Source organism: Giraffa tippelskirchi, chromosome 7 (assembly GCF_054371585.1).
Source record: "Giraffa tippelskirchi isolate mGirTip1 chromosome 7, T2T-mGirTip1v1.2.pri, whole genome shotgun sequence".
NCBI classification, from domain to species: Eukaryota; Metazoa; Chordata; class Mammalia; order Artiodactyla; family Giraffidae; genus Giraffa; species Giraffa tippelskirchi.
In genome coordinates this window covers 50960096-50982920 of record NC_137281.1, presented here as the reverse complement: position 1 = coordinate 50982920, position 22825 = coordinate 50960096, and the positions used below count along the sequence as shown (strand labels likewise).

At 42.2% G+C, this 22825-nt stretch overlaps 1 protein-coding gene and 1 long non-coding RNA gene across 9 annotated transcripts in view; both read left to right on the top strand.

Annotated features, from left to right (window-relative positions):
• Positions 1–22825, top strand: part of CDH13 (cadherin 13) — a 1025542-nt gene that overhangs the window by 585499 nt on the left and 417218 nt on the right. The window lies entirely within an intron of this gene.
• Positions 708–16123, top strand: LOC145514956 (uncharacterized). The gene is made up of 2 exons (XR_014060590.1): positions 708–5810; positions 13853–16123. It is a non-coding gene; the product is annotated as an uncharacterized LOC145514956 (long non-coding RNA).

Here is a 22825-nt window from a genome sequence, read left to right as displayed (position 1 = left end):
AAAATGAAGTGAAGTGAAGTGAAATGAAGTCACTCAGTCGTGTCCAACTCTTTGCGGCCCCATGGACTGGAGCCCACCAGGCTCCTCCATCCATGGGATTTTCCAGGCAAGAGTACTAGAGTGGGTTGCCATGTCCTTCTCCAGAGCATCTTCCCGACCCAGGAATCGAACCTGGGTCTCCCACACTGTAGGCAGACGCTCTACCATCTGAGCCACCAGGAAAGTCCAAACAGAGTCTAAGAAAATAGTAAATGCTTAGCTAACAGCCTCCAAAAACAGCACCGTTATTGACCAACCAAGTAGTTCTTTCTTTGCAGTAGAGACAAGAGAGACCAAATAACTCAGGTTACCTGAGACCACTAGTAGCAAACCCTTCAGCTAAATGACTGTGCCCATGGGGTGTTAGAGTGATAGTAATTGTGAGTTATCACTGCCTTTAAGATATAATGCTTTTGATCTAAGGTAGGCTTCCCATAACTATACATCTGAAGAAATATTAGGAGGCAAGTCAACTGTCTCTAGGGTCTTAGCAGAAAGGCCAGGCCCCCGAGATCTATATGGATGGTCTGAAAGACCCTGTCTACCCACCTTGGTGACCACTGCTGGAGGCTTGGTTTCATCCAAGGAGGAGGCTATGTTTGTAGTAGGTCCTGGCACTCTGTGACACCAACTGGCTGGGACACCAGAGCTGAGTCTGCCTGGAAGGAGAGACACACAAAGGCACCCGACTTGGCCAAACTGAGCTTTATAAGCATTTGACCTGCAGACCGGTGGGCACACCTCTTTCTAATTCCCAGGAAGACCCTCCAAGTTTGAGTGTGCCTGTGTGGACTGATCCATGAGTAGGAGGGGAGGTTAAGTCCCGACGTTATCCCAGGTTTTACAATCCCCCCTTTACATCTTTCCACTTCTATGCCTCCCCACCCCTAGTATATTTTTATTGTAGGATATGAGTGGCATTTTTAAAATTTGAAGAGAAAGTTTTAATTTCTCTTGATGTGTTTGCTATATCTTTAGGCAAGTATTTATTAGGATGTTATGGCTAATATAATCATGGCCATAACTTTCTAATTAATGCAAATAGGGAAATAAGATTTTATTAAGCAAGGATGCTCATCTTGAAGCCATTATAAAGTTGTGTTTATGGAAAATATTTTAAGAGTACACCTGTTCTTAAGAGCAAATCTTATCCTCCTTTCTGGTTCTGGGGGATCTTTGGGACTTAGGCTGAGCCAAGTCAGGTGGGACAAGCAGTTGTGTGACGTAGCTGAGTGTGGATATTGTGGCATCTCAGCCACGCTGGAAGCAGAACACATGGACTAAGACTCACCCTGGGATGAGGGTGATTCCCCCCCAGGGGACAGTTGGCAACAGCCGGAGATATTTTTGCTCATTACGGATGAGAGGGGAGTGCTGCTGGCATCTTAGGTACAGGGATTCTCTTCACCATCCCACAGCACGCAGCACAGAGCCTGGCCACACTCAGTGCTCTGAGTGTCAGCTATACCGTTAATATTATTGTTTCCACCTGGAAGTGCCATTTCTGTGTGCGTGCCCCACTGCCTGTGCACACATGCAGGTACATCTGTTCATAGATCCACATATTTAAGGACCAGGGGCACCATGGATACACACACACACACACACACACACACACAGTACATGTAGATGCAATGAGACAACTCTCTCAAACCTCTGTGGCTTCCCAGGCGGTTCAAGTGGTAAAGATCCCGCCTGCCAATTCAGGAGGCCCAGGAGACATGGGTTTGATCCTTGGGTTGGGAAGATCCCCTGGAGGAGGAAATGGCAACCACAGTATTCTTGTCTAAAGAATCCCATGGAGAGAGGAGCCTGGCAGGCTACAGTCCATGGGATCGCAAAGAGTCAGACATGACTGAGCACACACACATACACACTCAAACCTCTATGGCAATAACATTCTGTTCAGAAGCCATCTGTAGATGGAGCCCACCGAGGCCAAGAGGGAGAGTGTCCCGGATCTGATCAGATTCCTAAGACAAGGAGGGGACACCCCAGTGTTTCCCTGACTCAAAGATGGAGGTGGGAGAGGTCAGCTCTGAGTGTGGGGTTGTTAGTTATGTGACCTGGTGCAAGTTGTGTCACTTCTTTGAGGCTAACCATCCCCCATCTGCGGGTGCAACCACAGCTACAGCTCGTGGCTGTAGCATGAGGTGTGGGTAAGTTTGTAGCTCATCATCTGATCATTACTTGAAATGGAATTGAAGGTCTGTGGTCCAGGACCCTCTTGGAAGACTCCTGACCTGAGACTCAGCAGTCCCTTTGATAAGGTGTCTTGTGTTCTCTGTCACCATCAGTCATTTACTATTTCTCCTTTCCACTTCGGCTAACAAGACACACGGTGTCAAATTTGTGGTTCAAGCATGATAACTACATCTGCAGATGGCCTGCTGTATCCATCTTTCCCTCCTTTTTTAGCTTACCTTTCTTTTCTTCTATTTGTAATTCTACATTATTGTGCTTAGTTTTGCAAGCTACCTCAAATCCAGTGTGGGTTCACATGAGGTATAAATAATCTTTAAAAAAAAAACCAAGCCTTAAGTTTGTTCAGTAATTCTCAAGGTTTTTGCTTAGCTTTTTTGTGCTTCTTCCAACTTGAGACCCACAATAAAAGTGACTGGCCCAGCTTTTCTATTGGTTGACTGTAACTATAAAGAGAACTGATTCCTATACCAAGTCTAATAGGATCAATTAAATTCCTTGTAAAAATGTCTCTAGTAGGGGGAAATGCTGGGTGAGACGCTAAAATTCTTCTGTCCAAAAGCAGGAGGCCAGCTCTTTCCTGTGTTTTTGCAGCTGATCAAAGCGTTCCTTGTGCCATCGTAGCTTCTTGCCCAAGGTGTCTGTGACAGATGGCTCATGAAGCAGCACGCATGCACAAAAGCTCTTGCTATTATTTTTAATAAAAAATACTGACTATAGAGGAAATTGACTATAGGAAAGACTGAGCATTAAGTTGTTGAAACTGTGCCAAGTTGGGGCACATTAAGACTTGCTCAGTGTGGGCTGTGTGGCTGTGACAGTGGGCTTTGCAATTAAAAAAGAGAAGTGAAGATGTACCTCCAAAGGCCAGGCCTCCCGCCCCCCTTCCCCAGCTCTAAACTAGCGTCAGTTGCAAGGTGCCTATTTTGATTCACATTAGAAAATTAGGGTTGTGTGTAGAAAATGGCTTTCCTGTGGATAAAGACGATTCAGCCTCTTACATGTTGGAAAATGTCTTCATGAGCATATTCAGGGACTTGGCACTGACTCCACATGACAGTGTCCCTGCCATCATGCCCAGCAAAGACTGGCACATGTATCCTGCCCCCACTTTGCTCCTCCTGCAAGGGCTGTGCTGGCCCAGATGTCCAAGCCTCATTTAACCCCTGAGAGTCCCCTTCTTGGCATTTGGACTCGTTGCTTCCCTAACCCAGTAGCAGAATAGATTCAGCAATCTAGGACAACTGTGGTTGTGATATTTGTAATATTTGTCAGAGAATGGTGCTGTGGTGTGGTGATGTGGACTGGTTTCAAAGCCCAACTCTGCCTCTGCTGGACTGAGCAAGCTTTGTAGCTTTTCTGTCTCTTTATCTGTGAAATGAGGATATCAGTTCCTAATTCGTAAAGTTTTTCTGAAGATTATAGGTGACAATGCTGGTAAAACACTTTATGGTGAAACCGACTATATAGTAGGTATCAGGAAGAAGTTCACAGTCTGATGATGGTCAAACCTGGAAGAACTTGACCTTGACCCAGCCTTAAAGGGCTGTTGAGGACTAGCCAGGTGTATGTCAATTGGCTCAATATAACTGAATTTTTTAAAACCTTTATATATTTTTGAAAAGTTGATCTTCCAAGATGATCATAGACCACTGGTGCTTTCATTTTAAATATTGCCAACCACCCAGAACCCTTCCAGGCCACAGAAGATTCAAGATAATCTTTCCAAGCATTAAAAATGTCCTAGGCACCTGCAGTGAAGAGGATATGGTCCCTGCCCACAAGCAGTTCCCAGTCCTTCCTCAGCCCCTCAGGGGTCTGCAGCCTGGCCTTGCCCTTGAGGAGCTGTGGTGGACTCTGATGTAGTTCACACTCCCTAACTTCCCCTCTCTCCTACAAATATTTATTGCTGACCTGTTATATCTCTCTCAGGGCCTGTATGTCCTGTGTTATGGGGAACAGTAGGCAAAAGTATTCCCCTTGGAGTTTATTATCTGGTAAGGAAGTAGACATTGAAAAAGAAACAGTAAGTGATGATGTTTTTGAAAGAAAATTATAGGGCATCATCAGAACACATAATGGAGGTCTTAACCAGGTCTGGGGATGGAAGAAGGCTTCTCTGAAGAACAGATGTTCAACCCTTCTTGCCTGAGGGTGAGCTAGAGTGAGCCACACAAGGAAGGGGTGCTTCGTGGACAAAGGGACAGAATGTGCAAAGGCTAAAAGAAGGGAAAGTGATCAATTCAAAGAAACCCAGTACAGCTACAGCGTAGGTAGAATCCATCTCTATTTTCTTTGCTAAAACTGAAATGATAAAATGAATATAAGGAGCATTTAAACCAATCCTAAAAGCCAAGGTTGGAGAACATTAGTCTTCCCTTCTCCATTCCCTTCAGATTTTAGGTTCAATTTGTTGTCTCCATGAGCCCCCGTTCTCTGATGTTGGGTCCTTGACATGAGAAGTTTACACAAGCAAACCTGTCAGGGGAAGGTACCTCTGTGAATCTGTTAGTAAGGTGAACGCCGGTGGATGGGCCACGCACCAGCAACACTGATTGTCTTAAAGATTTATTATTGCACACTCATGATGAAATGTGTGAAGTGATAGATTAAACCAAGCACCTGTATAACCAAGCACAAGTTGGTGGTTGTTGGGGGCTGTTTTTGATGTAAGCTATGAATTGTACCAATAATGTTCATTGAGATGACCGAAGGCATTGATTTAGCTGAAAAGCATAGCACTACAGAGGCATTAGCCAAAGTCTGATTATTAACAGAAAAAGCCTCCTGCTAATATTTTCAGCTGAAGGAGCCAAAAAAGGAGTAGCATATTTGAAATTGCAATACACTATTGAGAATGGTCTGCTTTAATAGTTCTGGTTCCTGATTATTAAGATGAACCTTCTTAATGTACCCAATAAAAATCAGACTCAAAGATACCTAGCCAGCTTCAGTGGCTGCATGAGGAGGAATATGCCAGTGAAGCCTTAATGCTGAAAATATTCTGTCTGCTGCTGATCATGACAAGAGAAAGGCACCCTGTGAAAGACTGGGTGTGGTGTCTATCTGCTGTGTGGCTTTCTGGAATTGCATGGGGACCACTGGCACATCTTAGATGTGACCAACCCATAGTGCCAGGGACAATGAACAGAGCCAGGGTGCAAACATATTAAAGCAAGAAGGGAATCTGCCATTCAGAGACATTAATTCAACATGACACCAACAGGGGTGTTTATATGTGCTTGTTGTGGTGTCAAACATCCTGCTCTAATTGAGTTAATGAAAAGTTAATGGCACAGAGCACATCACAATGCTGTAAATGACAGGCACGTGACCAGTCCCCATACCCTCTCGTTGCACTAGATCCTTCACCCACCATCAAGTTGCACTTCTGAGAGACTCATTCCACATCACTGCCTCTCCTGCTCCCTTTGAAGAGGGGGAATGCTGTTCCATTTGATACATAAACAAAGGGAACTGGAAAAGATAAAAGGAAGCTGGTGTGCTATGTCATAACATCACCATAATCACCAGCCACGGACTTAAGCATCTCAATGGGAACGGGACAAGTGCACTCCTTCTTTTTTTTTTTTTTTTTTTTTTTTTTTTTTTTTTAATAAATTTATTTATTTTAGTTGGGGGCTAATTACTTTACAATATTGTAATAGTTTTTGCCATACATTGACATGAATCAGCCATGGGTTTACATGTGTTCCCCTTCCCGGACCCCCCACCCACCTCCCTCCCCATCCCATCCTTCTGGATCATCCCATTGTCCCGGCCCTGAGCCCTTGTCACATGCATCGAACATGGAATGGTGCTCTATTTCACATATGACAATACACATGTCTCAATGCCATTCTCCCAGAACGTCCCACCCTCACCTTCTCCCTCAGAGTCCATAAAATTGTTCCATGCGTCTGTGTCTCTTATTCTGTCTCGCATATAGGGTTATCGTTACCATCTTTCAAATTCCATATATATGCATTAGTATACTGTATTGTTGTTTTTCTTTCTGGCTTACTTCACTCTGTATAATGGGCTCCAGTTTCATCCATCTCAGTAGAACCGATTCAAATGTATTTTTTTTAATGGCTGAGTAATATTCCATTGTGTATATGTACCACAGCTTCCTTATCCATTCGTCTGCTGATGGACATCTAGGTTGCTTCCATGTCCTGGCTATTGTAAACAGTGCTGTGATGAACATTGGGGTACACACGTCTCTTTCAATTCTGGGTTCCTCGGTGTATATGCCCAGCAGTGGGATTGCTGGGTCATATGGCAGATCTATTCCCAGTTTTTTAAGGAATCTCCACACTGTTCTCCATAGTGGCTGTACTAGTTTGCATTCCCACCAACAGTGTAAGAGGGTTCCCTTTTCTCCACACCCTCTCCAGCATTTATTGCTTGTAGACTTTTGGATAGCAGCCATTCTGACTGGTGTGAAATGATACCTCATTGAGGTTTTGATTTGCATTTCTCTAATAATGAGTGATGTTGAGCATCTTTTCATGTGTTTGTTAGCCATCTGTATGTCTTCTTTGGAGAAATGTCTGTTTAGTTCTTTGGCCCATTTTTTGATTGGGTCGTTTATTTTTCGGGAATTCAGCTGCAGAAGTTGCTTGTATATTTTTGAGATTAATTGTTTGTCTGTTGCTTCATTTGCTATTATTTTCTCCCATTCTGAAGGCTGTCTTTTCACCTTGTTTATAGTTTCCTTTGTTGTGCAAAAGCTTTTAATTTTAATTAGGTCCCATTTGTTTATTTTTGCTTTTATTTCCAATATTCTGGGAGGTGGGTCATGGAGGATCCTGCTATGATTTATGTCGGAGAGTGTTTTGCCTATGTTTTCCTCTAGGAGTTTTATTGTTTCTGGTCTTACGTTTAGATCTTTAATCCATTTTGAGTTTATTTTTGTGTATGGTGTTAGGAAGTGTTCTAGTTTCATTCTTTTACAAGTGGTTGACCAGTTTTCCCAGCACCACTTGTTAAAGAGATTGTCTTTTCTCCATTGTATATTCTTGCCTCCTTTGTCGAAGATAAGGTGTCCATATGTGCGTGGGTTTATCTCTGGGCTTTCTATTTTGTTCCATTGATCTATATTTCTATCTTTGTGCCAGTACCATACTGTCTTGATGACTGTGGCTTTGTAGTAGAGCCTGAAGTCAGGCAGGTTGATTCCTCCAGTTCCATTCTTCTTCCTCAAGATTGCTTTGGCTATTCGAGGTTTCTTATATTTCCATACAAATTGTGAGATGATTTGTTCTAGTTCTGTGAAAAATACCATTGGTAGCTTGATAGGGATTGCATTGAATCTGTAGATTGCTTTGGGTAGAATACTCATTTTCACTATATTAATTCTTCCAATCCATGAACACGGTATATTTCTCCATCTGCTTGTGTCCTCTTTGATTTCTTTCATCAGTGTTTTATAGTTTTCTATATATAAGTCTTTTGTTTCTTTAGGTAGATATATTCCTAAGTATTTTATTCTTTTTGATGCAATGGTGAATGGTATTGTTTCCTTAATTTCTCTTTCTGTTTTCTCATTATTGGAGTATAGGAATGCAAGGGATTTCTGTTAATTTTATATCCTGCAACTTTACTATATTCATTGATCAACTCTAGTAATTTTCTAGTAGAGTCTTTAGGGTTTTCTATGTAGAGGATCATGTCATCTGCAAACAGTGAGAGTTTTACTTCTTCTTTTCCTATCTGTATTTCTTTTATTTCTTTTTCAGCTCTGATTGCTGTGGCCAAAACTTCCAAAACTATGTTGAATAGTAGTGGTGAAAGTGGGCATCCTTGCCTTGTTCCTGACTTTAGGGGAAATGCTTTCAATTTTTCACCATTGAGGGTAATGTTTGCTGTGGGTTTGTCATATATAGCTTTTATTATGTTGAGATATGTTCCTTCTATTCCTGCTTTCTGGAGGGTTTTAATCATAAATGGATGCTGAATTTTGTCAAAGGCTTTTTCTGCATCTATTGAGATAACCATATGGTTTTTTTCTTTCAATTTGTTAATGTGGTGTATTACATTGATTGATTTGCGGATGTTAAAAAAACCTTGCATTCCTGGGATAAAGCCCACTTGGTCATGATGTATGATCTTTTTAATATGATGTTGGATTCTGTTTGCTAGAATTTTATTAAGGATTTTTGCATCTATGTTCATCAGTGATATTGGCCTGTAGTTTTCCTTTTTTGTGACATCTTTGTCTGGTTTTGGAATTAGGGTGATGGTGGCCTCATAGAATGAGTTTGGAAGTTTACCATCTTCTGCAATTTTCTGGAAGAGTTTGAGTAGGATAGGTGTTAGCTCTTCTCTAAATTTTTGGTAGAATTCCGCTGTGAAGCCGTCTGGTCCTGGGCTTTTGTTTGCTGGAAGATTTCTGATTACAGTTTCGATTTCCGTGCTTGTGATGGGTCTGTTAAGATCTTCTATTTCTTCCTGGTTCAGTTTTGGAAAGTTATACTTTTCTAAGAATTTGTCCATTTCTTCCAAGTTGTCCATTTTATTGGCATATAGCTGTTGGTAGTAGTCTCTTATGATCCTTTGTATTTCTGTGGAGTCTGTTGTGATCTCTCCATTTTCATTTCTAATTTTGTTGATCTGATTCTTCTCCCTTTGTTTCTTGATGAGTCTGACTAATGGCTTATCAATTTTGTTTATCTTCTCGAAAAACCAGCTTTTAGTTTTGTTTATTTTTGCTATGGTCTCTTTTGTTTCTTTTGCATTTATTTCTGCCCTAATTTTTAAGATTTCTTTCCTTCTACTGACCCTGGGGTTTTTCATTTCTTCCTTCTCTAGTTGCTTTAGGTGTAGAGTTAGTTGATTTATTTGATTTTTTTCTTGTTTCTTGAGGTACGCCTGTATTGCTATGAACCTTCCCCTTAGTATTGCTTTTACAGTGTCCCATAGGTTTTGGGTTGTTGTGTTTTCATTTTCATTCGTTTCTATGCATAATTTTATTTCTTTATTGATTTCTTCTGTGATTTGTTGGTTATTCAGAAGTGTGTTGTTTAGCCTCCATATGTTGGAACTTTTAATAGTTTTTTTCCTGTAATTGAGGTCTAATCTTACTGCATTGTGGTCAGAGAAGATGGCTGGGATGATTTCAATTTTTTTGAATTTACCAAGGCTAGATTTATGGCCCAGGATGTGATCTATCCTGGAGAAAGTTCCATGTGCACTTGAGAAAAAGGTAAAATTGATTGTTTTGGGGTGGAAACTCCTGTAAATATCAATTAAATCTAATTTGTCTATTGTATCATTTAAAGTTTGTGTTTCCTTGTTAATTTTCTGTTTAGTTGATCTATCCATATGCGTGAGTGGAGTATTAAAGTCTCCCACTATTATTGTGTTATTGTTAATTTCCCCTTTCATACTTGTTAGTATTTGCCTTATATATTGTGGTGCTCCTATGTTGGGTGCATATATATTTATGATTGTTACGTCTTCTTCTTGAATTGATCCTTTGATCTTTATGTAGTGTCCTTCTTTGTCCCTTTTCACATCCTTTATTTTAAAGTCTATTTTATCTGAAATGAGTATTGCGACTCCTGCTTTCTTTTGGTCTCCGTTTGCATGGAATATGTTTTTCCATCCTTTCACTTTCAGCCTGTGTGTGTCCCTAGTTTTGAGGTGGGTCTCTTGTAGACAGCATATATAGGGGTCTTGTTTTTGTATCCATTCAGCAACCCTTTGTCTTTTGGTTGGGGCATTCAACCCATTTACATTTAAGGTAATTATTGATAAGTATGATCCCGTTGCCATTTACTTTGTTGTTTTGAGTTCATGTTGAAACATCCTTTCTGTGTTTCCTGTTTAGAGAAGATCCTTTAGCATTTGCTGGAGAGCTGGTTTGGTGGTGCTGAATTCCCTCAGCTCTTGTTTGTCTGTAAAGCTTTTGAATTCTCCTTCATATCTGAATGAGATCCTTGCTGGGTACAGTAATCTGGGTTGTAGATTATTCTCTTTCATTACTTTAAGTATGTCCTGCCATTCCCTTCTAGCCTGAAGGGTTTCTATTGAAAGATCAGCTGTTATCCTTATGGGGATCCCCTTGTGTGTTATTTGTTGTTTTTCCCTTGCTGCTTTTAATATTTGTTCTTTGTGTTTGATCTTTGTTAATTTGATTAATATGTGTCTTGGGGTGTTTCGCCTTGGGTTTATCCTGTTTGGAACTCTCTGGGTTTCTTGGACTTCTGTGACTATTTCTTTCCTCAATTTAGGGAAATTCTCAACTATTATCTCCTCGAGTATTTTTTCATGGCCTTTCCTTTTATCTTCTTCTTCTGGGACTCCTATGATTCGAATGTTGGGGCGTTTCATATTGTCCCAGAGGTCCCGGAGGTTTTCCTCATTTCTTTTGATTCTTTTTTCTTTTTTCCTCTCTGCTTCGTTTATTTCCATCATTCTATCTTCTACCTCACTTATCCTATCTTCTGCCTCCGTTATTCTACTGTTGGTTCCCTCCAGAGTGTCCTTTATCTCCTTTATTTCATTATTCATTCTATATTGATTCCTTTTTATTTCTTCTAAGTCCTTGATAAACATTTCTTGCATCTTCTCAATCTTTGTCTCCAGGCTATTTATCTGTAACTCCATTTTGCTTTCAAGATTTTGGATCATTTTTATTATCCTTATTCTAAATTCTTTTTCAGATAGATTCCCTATCTCCTCCTCTTTTGTTTGGCTTTGTGGGCATTTCTCATTTTCCTTTACTTGCTGAGTATTTCTCTGCCTTTTCATCTTGTTTAGATTGCTGTGTTAGGCGTGGCCCTTCTGTATTCTGGTAGTATGAAGTTCCTCTTTGTTGTGGAGGTTTCTCACTGCGGTTGGGGTTGGACAGGTGGCTTGTCAAGGTTTCCTGGTTGGGGGAGCTTGTGTCGGTGTTCTGGTGGGTGGAGCTGGATTTCTGCTCTCTAGAGTGTAATGGAGTGACCAGTATTAATTTTTGAGATGTCTATGGATTTGGTGTGCCTCTGGGCAGCCTGTATATTGATGCTCAGGTCTATGTTCCTGCGTTGCTGGAGAATTTGCGTGGTATGTCTTGCTCTGGAACTTATTGTCTCTTGGGTGGAGCTTGGTTTCAGTGAATTTATGGAGGCTATTGGATGGTCTCTTATTAATTAATGTTTCCCCTGGTTTTCAGTCTTATTCTTGCAGTAGCCTCAAGACTTCTCCTTCCATACAGCCTCAATAATAAAACTTTTAGGTTAATGGTGAAAAGATTCTCCACAGTGAGGGATACCCAGAAAGGTTCACTGAGTTACATGGAGAGATGAGGTGGGGGGGGTGGGCTGAGGTGACCAGGAGGGGAAGAGGGGAATTCAAATGTGGAGAGAGCAATCTAGCCAGTAAGCACTTCCCTCTGTGCTTTCCACAGTTTGGAACCCTCAGAGTGATTCACAGAGATACATAGAGAGGGGGGAGGAAGGTAACAGAGGTGAGCATGAGTAGAAAGGGAGGAATTAAGCGGGGAGAGAGAGATCTGGGCAGTATCCTGTTCCTGAAGTGTTCTCCGGTACCCAGAACACCCTCAGAGATTCACAGAATTGGGTTGAGAAGAGAAGGAGGAGGGTGGGAGATAGAGGTTCCCTGGGGGAGAAGAAAGAGCATCAATAGGGGGAGAGAGTGATCAGGCCAGTGATCACACTCCTGAGTAAAAATGGGTCCTAAAGATTGGGTTCTTAAATGTACAAAGTTGATATCAAATATGTAAAACAAAGATTAAAAATCTAGAGTAGAGGTTAGACTCTTATAAAACTTACAATCTAAAAAAAAAAAAAAAAAAGAAAAAAGGAAACAGTGTAAAAAGAAAAAAAACAGTAAAACAGTAAAAAAAGAAACAGTAAAAAAATGTAGAACAGGAAAAAAACATTAAAGAAAAAGAAAACACAAAAGGTATAAGATATATGTATGTAGTTTGCTTCAAAAATAGGGTTTTTTTTTTTTTTGCAAGTTAATAGTGGGTTATGAAAATGAAAGTTAAAGGTGTAATAGAGGACTTGAAGAAAAAGGAAAGAAGAGAAAAAAAATTTTTTTTTAATTAAAAAAAAAAAAAAAATAATAATAATAATAATAGTTAAAAAATATATATATCCCGGACTTTCTCTGGAGCTGTTGTGAGCAGTGTGGGATCTGCTCAGTTTTAGATAGATCCTTATTCCTGCTTATACTTTTCAAGATCTATAGGTCCTTTTTAATGCAGTCGGTATTAACTACAGGGATCTTAATCTGTTGGCCTGTCCCTTCCAAAGCGCTTCCCTCTGTTTATTTGGCTTCTGTTTGGAGATCTCTTCAGTATCTAATTTCCGCCCTGCAACAAAGCGGTGGAGGTGATCTCTTTAGGTTCGCTTGTTCAGTCGTGCTGTGGGGAGGAAGGAACACTGCAATTCTGGCGTGTGTGTGGTAAGCTCGCAGTGTCTCGGCCGCACTGGGTTCGCCCCCGCTCACGGCGTGTGTGCTTTCCTCGTCTACCCTGCTCAGGCTTCAGGTTACTCGGCCGGGGAGCGGGCCCTGAGCTGCGTTCACTTCCCAGGTCTAAGCCGCTCAGGTTCAGGCTCCCGGTTACTCCACAAAGGCGCAGACTCGGTTTCGCCCGCGGCTTGTGCCGTTCCCGGTCGGAGCTGCCCAGGCGGCCAGGAGTTTGGCGAGGGCGCTCTCCCCTGTTGGGGCGGTGCGGCTTATCACCTCCCTGGTCCCCGCCTCGGTTTACGCGCGCGCCCGGCTCCGGTGTGCTTTGTGTCGGTTCTGGGGAGCTGGTCTCTGGCTGTGACCCTCCCGGCGGCTGTCGACCCTCCGGGATCTCAGGCAGTCTTTGCTTAGAAACTGGGAGCCTGTTTGCCGTTTGGTAGGGGGTGCCCTCTCTGGAGCCGAGTTTGCCCCTTTCCGGCTCTGGCGGGCCCCGCCTGCCCGCTGTGTCCGGCGGGGGATGGGGCGGTCCGCAGCCGGCTAGCTCTCCTCTGGTATCGCTCAGTCCTTGGTTCTGTGAGCGGGCCGGCAGTGCCTTAGAGTTGGGCTTTTCGCGGGATAGTTCTCTCTCTCTCGCTGTCCCACAGTTTAGGTTACTATCTCACGTTAGTTCCCTCAGATTGCCCTCGGGGCACTCGGGCCCGGTCCTTACCCTAGGCAATGCCGCCCGCTCCTCTCCGTTCAGCCCCCACTTGCTGGTGGCAGATGATGCGAGCGTCTGGGGTTCTTTGCTGGGAGTTGCTTTAGGCACGTAATCTGTGGATTTTATTTATTTTTTCCCTCCCAGTTACGTTGCCCTCCGAGAAAAAAAAAAAAAAAAAAAATCCTCCCCCACACCCGCTGGTGAGAGGGTTTCCTGGTGCTTGGAAATTCCTCCTCTTTTACGACTCCCTCCCCGGGACGGGTCTCCGTCCCTAACTCTTTTGTCTCTCTTTTTATCTTTTATAATTTCTCCTACCTCTTTTGAAGATAATGCGCAGTTTTTGTGAAAGCCTGACGTCCTCAGCCAGCCTTCAGAAGTAGTTTTGTGAAGTTTGGTCAGCGTTCAGATGTTCTTTCGATAAATTTGTGGAGGAGAGAGTGGTCTCCCCGTCCTATTCCTCCGCCATCTTAGCCCTTCTCCCAGTGCACTCCTTCTAATGGCTGCGGTGGGACAGGGAGAGGGGTGCCTGCCCGAGGCAGAGGGAAGGTGACAGGATGGGGCCCTGGCTAAGAGGATGAGGTCTGAGGTGGATTGGTGCAGATCTTACAAGGTGGGAAAGCCTCTCTGAGCTTTCTTTTCTCATTTGTGGAATGGAGATAAGAGGTTTCAGTATTCACAGTATTGGCTACTTCTCCTAATGAAATAGGAGACTCTCTCTCTGGAGCACTTGACACTGTGTTGGGCACGTAGTGAGTCTTCAGTAAAGGTTAGATGGTACTGATTGGAGAGTCTTCTATACATGAGGAAAACAAAATGGCATGGTTTTACTATGCCTTCTGCCCTTGTTTGGGCAGCCAAGGATGTTCTGTGGGTTAGTTTTTATATGTTGGGTTGCTTTATTGATTTTTGTTACGGATGCCTCCGAAAAGGGGTGTGCAGCATACACACAGGTAGTCCAGGTGGAGAAGCACTTTAGAATTACTCATGTGAGCAGGGCAACACCAAAGAGCACAAGTCTCAGCCTGGAATCCTAAGAAACTCACCAGTTGGCTTGAAACTGAGCTCCAGGACTGCTAACAGCTGACTCAGCCCTCACGTTTCCTGTGCTGTGAACCAGAGACCTCTTCCAAAGAAAGAGACAAACTTCTTCAGGGGCCTAAATTCCGAGGAGAATCTGTGGTGGGTCATCATGGAACCCAGTGAACATAATTTTTGAGTAACTTTTTTTTTAGCAATTAAAAGATAGAGAAATGAAACAATTCTTATATGGCTCTTTCATGGGACAACTCTTGGTGAAGGTCAAATATGGTGACTTTTAAACTTTTTTGATTGAAACCTACAGTGGAAAAAAAAAAAAAAGGTTTTATGTCACAATCTAGTACTCTCAATACACACAGACACAAACACACACACAGATACCACAGACACATGACAAAGTTTTAAAGTAACACTGACTCTTTACTACAGATGATGCTTGCCTTCCAGTTTCTATTCTACTTTCTTCTCTTATCTGAAGTGCTGGCTGTGACCTATAAATTGATTTCATAATCTGAAAATGAGTTGTGACATCCAGTTTTAAAAACACTGATCCAAGATTTTAGGTAAGAACATATTTCTGAAAGTGTAGGGACAGGGATGAATGGAGCTAGGTATCTGGGGTTTTGGAAAGAATAAATTTTTTATTAGTGTTCATTCTTTCTCTGGCTCCTCCCCAGCATGGCGTGGGATCTGCCTGGCCCAGAATCCCACTAAAGGGAGCCTGTGGGCACTGTCTGGACACATTTTTGGTTGTCACAACTGGTTTGGGAGCTGTACTGGCATCTATTGGGTAGGGGCCAGAGATACTGCTGAATGTTCTACAGTGCACACATGTCAGCCCCCCCCTCCCCCCGCCCCGGAACAAAGAAGTTATCTGGTCCAAAATGTCACCGGTGCTGAGCTGAGAAACCTGCAATGAACCTGAAAGACAGTTGTGTTTTGCTCTTTCCTTCATTTTGCGGAGGACAGAAAGTTAGGTGAGAGTCACTAATCAGATTTGTCCTGTCCTATGCTAGAGTCATTCCAACCTACCTGGTTTTAATTTAATAGTAACATGTGGGAAGGCTCCGTGTCTGAGGTTGCTCGGTACAGCTGTCTTCTTGCTGGCCCAGTGAGAAGTTGTCGAGTGATTAATAGCCATGGAGTTTCCTGAAACATCCAGGTGGAAGACACAACTGGCTTCTTCTCTTTTAATATCCAGCTGTATAAACTGAACATAGCAGGGTAATAGCAGGTGCCCTTGGAGACCTGTGCATGAGGTGTAGCCTCATGTGACCTTCTGTTAGTGTAATTTCTCCAGACCACATGGTGGCTAATGGGCTCCATCTCTAGGGTTTATCCACAGGGAAGAGGACATTAAGTCTGCATGGCTGTGCTGTAATCAGAGGTGCAGGGAGATAGAACTGGAAGAAACTTTCCCCACGCTGTCTCCCCTGAAATACTTGTTAATAAGAGTAGACTTGGGCAGGCATTTTGTTTGAAAAGAGAAAATTTCGCTTCCTTTCAAATGCCTATGGTCCAGGTGAAGAGCCCAGTGTTTTTCTAATTATGCTGTGAGCCATTGAGAAGCGTGAACATGTTTTGCACATTAAAAGACTTGGATTTTCTTGAAGACCCTGGGGAATATTCTCACCGAAGTGCCCCATCTTCACCTCAGGAAGAACCATCTGAGTTAAAAAAGAAATCTGAAGCAAGGAAAAAAAGTATAAAGAAAAATGATAAAGAATTTCAAAAAAATTCATAACTTTCAAGTGAAAGAGTTTCCTAAAAAATTCATGAGATGAGCCGTAATAAAGAGACTGGGATAACTTGAAACAAGAACATCAACAGTTTGGGGGGTTTTTTGAGGATATTTCTGAAATATTTGGGGTAGTTTTTGATGGTAGGTATTTTCTGTTTTCTCCATTTGTTTTTTGTGTTGCCTACTTGGACAAGCAAATGATGAGATTTTTGCCAATTAGTCTAAATTCATTAGACCTGATGTTATTATATTTCAAACCAACCAGTTAAACTGATAGTATGTTGTTTGTCTTAAGAATGACTAAATGACTGATAGGAAGTGAGGATGAATTCTTTTACACTTAGTATTCTTGGATTTTGGTATATTGCCTGTTATTCAATAACATTTTATTAAATAAATGAGTACACTATAGAAATAGATATAAATAAGTAAGGAAGGAAAATATGGATGAGTTGAATGTGATTTCATGAGAAAGGAGAAGGTGTCATGACTCCTAAAGAGACTTGTGTTCATTCCTATGGATTCAATGATATGCAAAATAATTACAGGTAGGAAATAATTACAGAAATCAACTCTCTCTACTTTTCGCATTACAACATTCTCTTGCTTGAGGTGGTTGTCCAGTTTCTTCCCAAACATTTGGACCATTCCCAGTGATCGATGAGAATGTAACAGTAACCTTTCATTTTCAGAAAATCAAGCTGTAAGTACCTGCCTTGTGCATACGTACTCAGTCTTGTCAGACTCTTTGTGACCCCATGGCTCAGTCTTGTCAGACTCTTTGTGACCCCATGGACTATATAGCCTACCAGGCTCTTCTGTGGGATTTTCCAGGCAAGAATACTGGAGTGAGTAGTCATTTCCTCCTCCAGTTTGACCCAGGGATCGAACCTACGTCTTCTGTGCTTCCTGCATTGGAGGAGCCACTTGGGAAGCCAAACTGCCTTGGACTGAGCTCAAATCTGTTTTTACAAAACTTTCCTTTTTCTCCTGGTTCTTCCCTTTTGAGATACACAAAGGTCTCCCAGGCATTCCACAGGACAGACCCCACATATTTCAGGGCAGATTCTTTGACTATCCTTCAAATGAAAGATCTTGACCCTTTCCTAGCTGCCCTCCACTAGATGGTTGATATGATCTTCAGCATGTGGCTTGGCCATAATATCGGATGTTATTAAAATTCATTGCTGGCAGCCATCTGTTTGTAACAGGCATGTGTCAGTGTGTTCATCCATGTGTCCCCAGACAGTGCCTTTCCAGAAACTGACTTCTGCTGGCACAGTCTCCCCTCTCAACACTCCTGGGAACACCTAAAAAAAAAAATGGAAAGGCAATCTTGGCCCTTTACCAGGTCCCTTGAGTCAAAACCAAGAAGCCTAAGGAAGGGGAAATTATCTGACAAGCATTAAGCCAGTAGATCCCTTAGGAGTGTTCAAGGTCCCCGCACCACAGACATCACAAACCACGGCTGCCCTTCACCTCACTCATGGTGGCCGATGAGGTTCACTTTCTCGAGTCTTCTCCATGCCCACTTCTAAGTGCTTCTCAGCCTTCATCGGCTGCTCCTGCTCACAGATGGAGGTGTCTCCCTGTAACCTTCTGCTGTGACTCACAGGGACCTCCAGCTCTCAGCTGGACCTTCAGCCAACAGCCCTTCTCTAGCCATGCTCCGATGGCAGCTGCCAGCACTTACGATCGCTCTTGCTCCAAATGTCCTTGTCTACCTCAGCGTCTTCATTTGCCAGTATTTCCAGCCTCACTTTCCTCCTCAGCAGAAAGGACTTGGGAGTGGGGGTGTAGGGGGAGCTGGTGAAACCCAGAAGTGTAGCAAGGGCCTGTATTGTTGATTGACACAGAAAGTTGCTGGAAACCAGTAACAGACAACCCCAACCCATGATCTATCCATTGATATAAGTGGAGTATTAACTCTCCTACTATTATTGTATTGCTGTGTTTTCCTTCCTTTATTTCTGTTACTATTTGCTGTATATATTTAAGTGGTCCCATGTTGGATGCACAAATGTTTACAAGTGTTATATCCTCTTAGTTGGACTGACCTCTTTATATAACGCCCTTCTTCATCTTTAAAAAAAAAAAAAAGGAAAACCCCAATCCTACTATTGTAAACCGTGAGAAAAATTTATCATCTCATAAAACAAAGCCCTGGAGTGCAGGAAATCTCCAGGGATGGTTTATTCAACATTGCACCAGCATTAAAGATCAGGTTCTTTCCCTCTTTCTGCTTTGTCACTCGTAGCCTGCTGCATCATCCTCGGGTTTACTCCCTCCATGTGTGCAAGGCAGCTGCACAGCCACACATCGCAGTCAGGCACATCAGCTTTAGGTGAGAGAAGAGAGCTTATCTCCCTTAGCATCTCTTCCATCTCCATTTTCCCAGGAGTTCCATCTCCAGCACGTGTACCTTCATGTCTCATTGGCCAGACCAGGTGAAATATCTACACTAAACCAGTTGCTAGCAAGGGAAGTAGGGTGAGTGTCATGATTTATCCCTTTGTTTGGATGGGGATACCTTTTGTGGCCACAGGGCTGTAACCAGTTATTCTGCCAGAAAGAAAAGATTTCAAGTACATAGTGAAAAGTGCCTGCTATGTTTACATCACCTCAACTTCCTTCCTTCACTAATGTGTTTGCCCAAATGGTCAACAGACCATCAATCTGCTTTCTATTCTAGGCATTGTGTTAGGCATCAAAAATGCAGTCATAAAAAAAAGGCACAACCGCTGTTCATGAAAAGGAAGCCTACAAAGTGATGGCTAATTGCCCAGACTTTGGTAGGCAGCAGCTCTGATCATTAATCCCACCTCAGTTCATTGCAGCTGTGTAACCTTGAGCAAATTATTTCAACTCTCAGAGCTTTGTTGACTCATCCCCCCCAAAATTTGATAATGATACTATCTCCTTTCCAGGGCTATTGTACAGATAAAATAGATAGATAGAGATAGGTAGGCATACACACATACATACACACATGAGCATTACATGCACACTCACACATGGATGTTCACACAGTGGTAGGACCAGAGCAAATCCCTGATAATAGTGATTGACATAAAAATAATACAAATACAGTGATATATATGAATTAATATATGTATACATACACATACATAAGGGCTTCCCTGGAAGTTCAGTGGTAAAGAATTCACCTACAATGCAGACGATGCAGGAGACAGGACTCAATCCATTGGATGGAAAGATCCCCTGGAGGAGGGTGTGGCAACCCACTCCAGTATTCTTGTCTGGAGAATCCCATGGACAAAGGAGCCTGGTGGGCTCCAGTCCATACGGTCACAAAGAGTCAGACTGAATCAACTTAGCACAGCACAGCACACACACACATATGTTTGTATCCATATCCATGTTATATGTAATCTTTGCAGTATGTAGAAAGGAATTTAGAAATTCACAGGAGCACAAACAAGAGACCAACTGGATGGTAACCGCCTATGCCTGAGCTGTGTGCAGCTGACGTGTCTGGCACATCTTGATTATGTTCACAGAAATGCTGCCGCCAGTTGGCTCAAGAATGCCAGGGCAGGCGCCACAGCTGTTCCTACAGTTACCACATTTTTTCCAAACTAATAGTCGGGACACACAATCTGTTAGATAGTTTTTTCTTTGTGCATTCGTTTGTGTGGTACCAATTACAAAAACATTCCAGATTGGGTTTAATTATATATCAATTATATCTATACTTGTATATGTAAACTATATTATATATATATATATATGTTATAGCTATAGATACGGAAACTATATTCTAGATCTATAGAAACTATATCTATAGCTTTATAGATATAGATACATATCTATATACCATTAAAGACATGAAATGAAATACAAATTTCACTGTGTGTAGCATCCTGGTCTCAATAATTTTCCTAGGTGTAGGCATTCCTCCCACACTAAAAGGTTAGCAAAAATTGAAAAGAACACAATGTGATTGAGGAATATTATTTCTATTTCATGATTTACATTTGGGTAAACAGAGAAGGCAATGGCACCTCCCTCCAGTACTCTTGCCTGGCAGATTCCATGGACGGAGGAGCCTGGTGGGCTGCTGTCTATGGGGTCGCAGAGAGTCAGACACGACTGAAGCAACTTAGCAGCAGCAGCAGCAGCAAACAGTGGACACTGGGCATAGGTTCACAGAAAATGAAGGCTGAGAACACAGCAGAGTTCTAGAACTGTTCCACTCACCTGTCCCGTTCATTCTTAGGTTCTGTGTGACATTCTTAGGTTCTCCCTCATTGTTGGAGGTGAACTTGGCCACAGCTGAACTGAAAGAACAAGGCCAAAGCAGAAAGTTTGGAGGGTCAAGAGGATCTTAGGTTTGTTTTATTCCAGTCTGACCAGCCAATTTTCTTGGCTTTAGCTTTCAGTAATCAATACATTTTATCTGGAAAGATGCCTTTAATGTTAATGTTTTAAACAGAGAAACAATAACATAGTGAGTCCAGAACTCTTTAGCATCTCTCTTTCTTTTAAGAAAGCAATTTTTGGAAGCCCGAGGCTTCTTAGAAATTCAACTGTTGTTGTATAGCCTAGCGTGATTCACATCATTGCAGAGAACTCCTGGGATAGCACACCCCCGTGTCACAGTCCCCCTTTTCAGGATTCCTGAGAATATCTACTGTGCAGGACAAATCCTGTCACCACAGATTTGTATTATGAAATTTCATTAAAATGTTAGGTAACATGTTATTTCTATAAGTATATTAAATAGACACACTGTCCTTTATGTCTCAAATATTAAGTATCAAAATTACACCAGGTCATTTTTTGCACCTGGGAATGGAATATATAAAGATGCAGTCTGGTGAGAGAATGAAATTCCTGAACAGTTTCTAGAACAGTATCGAAAGTGTCGCAGAAGGATACCAGGTGCAGTGGGAACTCGGCAGAAGGATCCCTAGCCACTAAGAATTCTGGTGTCACCTCAGTCCAGAAAGCCTGCAGAGAAAATATGGACATGTGAGCCCTTCATGGTTCTGGCTACATAGTGCTGCCAAATGCATCTGATCCCAACTATAAAATAGCTGATCATGTTGGCACCAGGAAGATCCTTGCAACTAAATGGTATCAGTCAAGGTTGCTACCTTTAGTTAATCTACCATCCCATGTATAGTTTAAATAGCTGGCATTTCTTCACAGCCTTCTGTGCCTCTGTATCTCTTGTGACTCCATTGGATCTCTGAGAGAGAGCAAAATCCCTTTATTTTTGTGAACATTATCTCGCTCATCTATCCTTTTTTTCTTGTCCCAAAGAACCACTTTCTGAGTCCATTGAACCCTCTGGGTCTCATTCCATAGTTGGTGTAGCATGACACCACCCCAGAAAATCCTGAATTGGGGATTTGACAAAGCGAATGTGGTATGTTATAAGAACATGGAATCTGGAATAAGTTTTGAATTTGAGTCCAGATTTCTAATTCACTAGCTATGATGTTGGGGAAATCACCTGATTTCACCATACTGTAAATTTCCTTATGTACTAAACAAGCTTGATGATTATAATACACAACTCCTAGGGATGTTGTAAAGAATAAATGTAATACTATACAGTTTGTAAAAAGCACTTTATAAAAGAAAAAGGGTTCATTCCGTTGACCTCAGTGTTGGGGGGATAGTAGTAAGTTAAGTCCTATGCTTCATACACTGCCCATCTACCTGAGACCCTGCGTAGTTTCCCATGACCTCAATCTTTGACCTGTGACCAACTTCCTTCTAAACTTGCTCTTCACTATTTAGCCCTAGGCACATGGCAGCTCACCATCCAGAAAACTGCTGGAGAACCATTCAGCCCTTCTGTGCCTCGGGGATGGTCTGATCTGGTGTGTCTGCCCTACTTCTTTCACCCCCTGAAAAACGTTTCTATGCTGAGTTAAATAGAATTGATTGAGGCTGGATTTACTAAGTCCTTTGAAATGGTTCTATTATTTCGAATGCAAGAAAATAATGTACTACACCTCCTGAGAAATATATCTTCTGCAACATTTTCATTAATCTCTTTATTAAACTAAACTGGTTTCTCTTTGGAAATTAATTACTGAAGTAGTATTGAGAATTTTAATTTCCACAATATACCAGCAAGAGATACTGCTGTTTCTTTATACACTATTACACAGCAGGGCAATAATCTATTGAAATAAGCCCGAAAAAGGGGCAGCTTGTAATTAAAACAGTATAACACGAGTATTTAATGACTCTCTTAGTGCTAAGATGGCCCTGTCACGCTGTGTTTGGGTGGAATAAAATGTGTATTTAGGAAACAGCTCTATATGGAAAAGTCTACAAGCTCAGGTTTTACAGTTTGGGATGTGGCCGTGTTTCATTACAGTAATATACCCACAAGGAAATATGGCTTGTTTTGGGCAACTGAGAATTACAACCACCGCTATACAATGGGGAGCTTTCCTTATTAAGCCACCCCCATTGGAGAAGGCAATGGCACCCCACTCCAGTACTCTTGCCTGGAAAATCCCATGGATGGAGGAGCCTGGTAGGGGGTCTGTCCACGGGGTCGCTAAGAGTCGGACACGACTTAGCGACTTCACTTTCACTTTTCCTTTTCATGCACTGGAGAAGGAAATGGCAACCCACTCCAGTATTCTTGCCTGGAGAATCCCAGGGACGGCGGAGCCTGGTGGGCTGCC